Raw genomic sequence first — 6,699 nt, forward strand, 5'->3', positions numbered from 1 at the left:
AAAAAGGTTCTATGACTGGATCACCCTGTGGCCACAGCTATGAGTCTCCCAGCTCTTGCTCTCAGTGGACTTGACAATTGTCCTTAATGTGCCCATTAGCGGAAACAGTAGCTCGTGTGGAGGCAGGGAGCAGAAATTGGATTCAACAAGTGGCCAGCTTGTCCCCTTGTTCAGGGCCACTGGGGCTGGCTTGTAACCCAGACAGGATGGCACTTAGGGATCACTTCTGGTAGGGCTCAGAGGACCATGTGAGGGGCAGGGATTGAACCCGGGCCTGTGGCATGCAAGGCAAGCACCTTACCTGCTGTACTATCCTCTGCCTGCCAAGCTGAGGCTAATTCAGTGGATGGATTAATTCACCAGAGTATAAATTCACTCAGGTCAGAGTTCTGTTAGTCACCTTCTCACAGCTTAAAAGAAAAAAAAAAAGTCAGCCACAGTTGGCCACATTTCAAATTCTGGGAACCCTGGAATTCCCATGAGTCAGCAGAGAGTGAGATTTGCATTTCACTGCAGTGGGTGATGATGGCTGATACTGTGGACACCCTCATGGAGCAAATGAGTTTGGGGTCAGGTGGACACGCTTGTTTGTATAGGAAGCTGCGAACGTTGAGTCACGGATGCCAGTGGCAATGGGAGAGCACCTCTGGCTCTTCTCTTGCAATCACAAGGCTTCTGTGCGCACACGGTGAATCCTTACCCTGCCAGTGCACCTGGTGGCCCTGGCGTGAATGTGGCGGCTCTTCCTGACCCAAGTAATGGGCCTGCCCGGGACTGCCCGGATGCTGGAGTGGCTGCTTACCTGTGCCTCTCAGGAGCTCTTTGGGATGAGGAGGAGGTGGGGTGGTGGTGCTGGTGTGTGTAGGGGGTGTGGGGATGCGGGTGAGGCAGGGGTCCCTGGTGGCTGCCTGTGTCTGTGGCTGATGCACACGCAGTGCCCTGTGCTGTGTGCAGAAGCTCCTGGCTCTGACCCAGGACGGTGGAGACCAGGCCCCGAGGGGAGCAGCCTTGCTCTGCCTTCTTGTGTGTCCCTGGCTGCGCGGCAGAGGCCTTGCTGGGATGTTGGCGGGCACAGGAAGCGGTGAGCAGCTTGCGGTAAGAGACAGAGAGTGCAAAGTGGTTTGAAGTTGTTTGGGGGGGGGGGTGGGGGGGGCTGCTGTGTAATTTCCCCTGCAAGGCCAGCCAACCTTTCGTGGAAAAACCCTGCGCGCAGTGCTGTGCTCTGATGTTGGGGCAGTCCCAGCAGGCTGCACACAGGCTCGCGGCCGCGGAGGAAGAGCTGGTTGCTCCCTGGCACTTTAGTCCTGCCTCAGCAGATAGCTGGAGCGGGTGACCACAGTCCACTCCGTGGCTCCATTCGGCCCAGGGTGAAAGGGGGCCTGAGCCTGGGTGAGCCAGCTTGGAAGTTCAGTCCAGGCGCTGGGGGCGGGGGGGACTGGGAGAGCTGTTCTGGAGACTGCAAAGACTACTTCTGGGTATCCCGGGCACCCACTCAGCTGGATGCCAGGCTCTCCGAGGGCACGTCACCCCCGTGTTCCTGCAGGCCTTGTGCTTGAACTTTGGTGCGTGCTGCAGGAGTGGTTCTGGGTAGACCCAGGGACCTCTGCAGAGGGTGACAGGACTGTAACTCTGCTGAGAGTTTGATTTCAATACGAGATGCTGAGTGGTGCTTCCTGCATAGCCCAAGTCTGGGAGTTCAGGCCTCATGCTTATATGTTTTGGGGACATAGTAAGAAAAGAAGGAGAGGGACGGAGAGAGAGTCCAGTGTTTAAGGCACTTGGCTTGCAGGTGGCCAACCCAGGTTTGATCCCCCAAAACTTGTTAGGAATGATCCCTGAGTGCAGAGCTAGGAGTAAGTCCTGAGCACCACTGGGGGTGACCCTCCAACAAACAAACAAAAATATCACTGTCATCATCACCATCATCACTGTCATCCCGTTGCTCATCGATTTGCTCGAGCGGGCACCAGTAGCGTCTCCATTGTGAGACTTGTTGTTACTGTTTTTGGCATATCGAATACTCCACGGGTAACTTGCCAGGCTCTGCCGTGTGGGCGAGATACTCTCGGTAGCTTGCCGGACTCTCGGAGAGGGGCAGAGGAATCGAACCTGGGTCGGCCACGTGCAAGGCAAATGCCCTACTCATTGTGCTATTGCTCCAGCCCAAACAAAAATATGGAAAATCAAAAAGAAAACGAAGAAAGAAGGCAAGCTGCCTCCAGCACCTGGTAGAAGAGAAGTGGAACGTGCAAAGCCTGCAGGGCCAGAGGCTTCACTTTGCCAAACTCGGGGAGAAGCACGATGGCAAGACCCATTGCTAACGCCTGGAACAGGGAGTGAGTGGTTGGTCTGGGTGAAGGATCTCAAGCTGATCGTCACTCAGGATATGGATGGTCCATATTGTGGCCCGTGATATGGTTCTAGAACATTCCAGGCAGACCAACACCGCTGACTGATCATGATGTGGACGAAAAAATAAACCATATATATTGGAGGGTGACCATAAAAGAGGCTCATGATAGAAATTCTGTCCACATATAATCCCACTGGTGCTGTAATAATTACCACCATGATGGTGGGGCAGCGCGGGGCCGGGGGAGGGGGAGGCGTCCTAAGAGACACAGAGCTTAGAAATGATCAGCCTGCCAGAAAGGAGGCACGGACAATGCGGAGCCTTGGCCAAATCCAAAAACAAATGAAACATTGAGTAAATATTTGCAATTCAAATAGGAGACAAGGGGCTCATTTTCCTAAATAGCAAGAAGAGTTACAAATCAATAGCCTAAAGGCCATTAGTTGAAAAAAGAGGTGGTGAATAGGAATCAAGAGTTCTCAAAAAAGACACTTCATCCAGGCACGCGGGCACGCCGCCTCGCTGTAGATAAGACATTCAGATGAACGCCACCGAGAGTCTTACTGAGGGTGGCAGAGCCTGGGCCGTGCCCAGGGACTGTGCCAGCCAGGCCTGTTTGCCACACTAGGACCCGAAACTCGCTGGTGCTTGAGGGCTCCTCGGGCGAGAACAGAGATGTTCAGGGGTTGGAGCAGGGTCTCAGCCCCCGAACACCAGTACTTCCTCTCTGGCCCTGCGGGGAATGTTTTTAGAAGTAGTGTAAAAAACTAAAGCTCGCCAAGGGGCGAGTGCACTCGCGGGCTCTCCGGGCGGCTCTGTCTCACCGCCCGCGTTCGGTGCCCTGGAACCGCAGTATGTGGACCGGATCGGGACGGCAGGTGGTCAAGGACAGGCGAAGGAAGAACGAGGACCAAGCTGGTTGCTGATTAGTTACCGTTTATTCAATCTTCCATCTTTTTCCAGTGAAATTTAGAATGCTGATGCTAAAATGTAGGGAACGAAAAGAAGCTGGCCCAAGTCTAAGAGGATGCTGAAACAAACAGCACTTACTCAATTACAGCCATGCACTGCTTCATGATGGAGATTTATTGAGAGATGCTTTAGTGGGAGATTTCTTCCTTCTGTGAGCATCATAGAGTCATTATCTATATCTCAATTGGTATAATTGATTTCATGCCAAGAACCTGATTTTCTTGATTTTGGGGACAACTGTTGTATATGTGACTTTGTGACTTGTTGTTGGCTGAAATGTCCTTAAAGGATACAAGAATACATGACTACATATATATGTATATATGTATATACATACACACATACACATACATGTACACACATACATGTTTATGTATAGCAAAATCATTTTTTATCCTACCTTATACTCATAATGAGCAACAAATGACAGTTCTGAATGTGATAGGCAAATCTATATTTTTCTTAAAGAATGGGAAAATCCTTTCATTACTATTTCATTTCTATAATTTCATTCCGTAGGCAAGCATCCCTTAAATATGATGTAAAAGGTGCCAAAAAGTGAAATATCAATGAATGAGTCATTCATTATAAAATATAAAAAATATTCAGTGTTTTTGTCTCCCCAAAGAGAACATTTTGAGTGTGAAAAGACAACCTCGGGAGGAGAGAAGGAAATCACGATCTATAGATCTGACCAAACACTGAGTTCCTGCAAGCTATCAAGAAAAGACACAGAAAAGAAACCACTTCCCAAGCAAAGCAATTCCAGAATGCTGATAATACTGACAGACTTTAAGCAATTAAAATACTAGAGGATGTGACATGTCCAGAAAGTTAGTAAAGTGGGAAATTGCAATTTTTTTGTTGTAATATTTTTAACTTTTTAAATTAAATCACGGTGAGATACAGTTACAAAGCTTTCAGATTGAATTTCAGTCATACAATGTTCCAACACACATCCCTCCACCTGTGTACATTTCCCACCATCAATATCCCCCCTATCCCTCCTTCCACCCCCCCATCCCCCCCATGCCTCTATGACTGACCTGTACTTTTCTTCTCTGTCTCTGTCTCTGTCTCTCTGTCTCTGTCTCTCTCTCTCTCTCTCTCCCTCTCTGGGCATTATGGGATTATGGCTGCAATGCAATACAGATACTGAGAGGCCATCATGTTTGGTCCTTTGCCCACTTTCAGCTCACATCTCCCATCCAAAGTGGTCCCTTCCAGCCATGATTGTTGTAATGGTCCCTTCTCTATCCCAACTACCCTCTCCCCAGCCTTTGAAGCAGGCTTCCAACTGTGGACCACTCATCCTGACCCTTGTTTCTACTGTCCTCGGGTGTTAGTCTCATACTATGTTTTGTTTTTTTTTAAATATCCCACAAATGAGTGCAGTCATTCCTTCTATCCTTCTCCTTTCTGAGATGGAAATTGTGATTTTAATAAACTGTTGGTGAGAGTCAGTATGAAGAAGTGGGAGAGACACTGGCCAGTACTTACTAAGCTGGAACTTAAGCCCATCTTGTGGGCAGGCTGGGTCCAGCGGGGGCTGGAGAGGAAGCGGAGAGACAGCCTGTTCCATGCGTGTGTGTTCACTCTGCACGTGCTTCAGCATGCCTTGCACCTTGATTAAAGTGAGAACAAAGAGTAACATTAAACATCAAACTGACTGAGGTTCCTAAGATAAAACACCGTGATAATGTTGATGTCGGGGCCTAGGGCGTTCTCAGATATTTCTGGGAGGATTTTAAATTGGTGCAACATCTAAGAAGTGAAATTGGCATTCTCTGTCCAAATAATAAATGCAAATCCTCCTCTGGCGACTACAGGGAGTAGTACCTTTGTGTAGGACTTAGTGCACCTGTGCAGGCCAACACTTTGTGTATTCAGAAAGCGCTGGAAATCAGATCCTAAATGGAAATATCCTGATTAGGTGGCTTGATACATTCATTCTGTGGAGCCATGTGGACTCACAAATCTGGCTGGATATTTATGTCACGGACACAATCACAAAGAGCAAAGAGGGACATTTTATCATTCCCCACTTTCCTCTGTATACCTGAAACAGGTCAAGTCATGTTGATCTATCAACAGTTGAACTATGAAGAAAACTCAGGCGAAGAAAGTGGGTATCACAGAACTATGTAATTTCACGCTACTTTTCTACTTGCAACACTCTGCATACTCTCTCCAAGTTCCTAGCCTTCCTGCTTATTTTGAATTGCTATTATGCCATTAAATGAATTTTTTTTTTTGAATGAGCCCAATGGTTATCTAGGCACATGACTTGGCACCTTTGTCATTTATTTAACATCTTTGGATTTATTTTTTGGAGACTTCTTGTGACTGGCCCTGGGGTGTGGCCTGATGGGGGATGATTGCCCTGGGGTGTGACCTGATGGGGGATTATTGCCCTGGGGTGTGACCTGATGGGGGATTATCTGCCGGGCTCTCTCCACTGAGCAGCCAGCTGTGAGCCCTTCTACCTGGCCGTGGGGCTCGAGGGCCGTGGCACAAGTTCAGCTGCAGTGCTTACATCGTGCTTCCTTGGTACAAGCCTGGCGTGGAGGTCCTGGAGCCAGCACTTCTGGCTGGTGCTAGAGAGCTCACATCTGGCTACGGTGCCAAGGGTTCCAGACAGTGCTCCAGGGACCACATTCAGTGATGTGGGCAGTGCCCGGTATCCGACTTGCGGCCTCACGCTCAGAAGAGAAGTGCTTTGGCAGCTAATCCGTCCTCTGGGGTCCTTAAGCGTCTTTCCCCTCACTCTCCAAATTTCTGTTTTCTCTCATCTCAACAGTCTTGTTTTGCTTCTTTTTTTGGGGTCACACCCAGCAATGCTCAGGGGTTACTCCTGGCTTTACACTCAGGAATTACTCCTGGCGGTGCTCGGGGGACCATATGGGATATTGGGAATCGAACCCTGGTCGGCCGCGTGCAAGGCAAATGCCCTCCCCGCTGTGCTATTGCTCCAGCCCTGTCATCCCAACAGTCTTGATGGCATGTATTATGAGGCTAAAATGATTTCTCTGTCAATCAAATGAAGTTGAATTTTCAGAGGTAGAAATTCTATTAATTTGAAATTAAATCATTCTTGGCTGGGCGGGTGCTCCAGAGACTGAGTACCTGCCCGGCATGGGTGAGGCCCGGCTGGGTTGGGTTTGATCTCTGGAATCAGTACCCCAGGAGGGACCCCCATTCCCAAGAACCATGCTGGAAGTGTCCCCTCAGCACTGCTGAGTGTAGCCCCAAACAAAAAGCAAAAACAAACAAACAAAAACCCATTTTGCACATTTCCTTCATAGGAATTTTTGTGTTTTTTAAAATTTTTTTTAGACTTTCATAAAAAAGAATCTGGGGAGCAGAAACCGCGC

Source organism: Sorex araneus, chromosome 2, assembly GCF_027595985.1.
Source record: "Sorex araneus isolate mSorAra2 chromosome 2, mSorAra2.pri, whole genome shotgun sequence".
In the NCBI taxonomy this organism is placed as follows: Eukaryota; Metazoa; Chordata; class Mammalia; order Eulipotyphla; family Soricidae; genus Sorex; species Sorex araneus.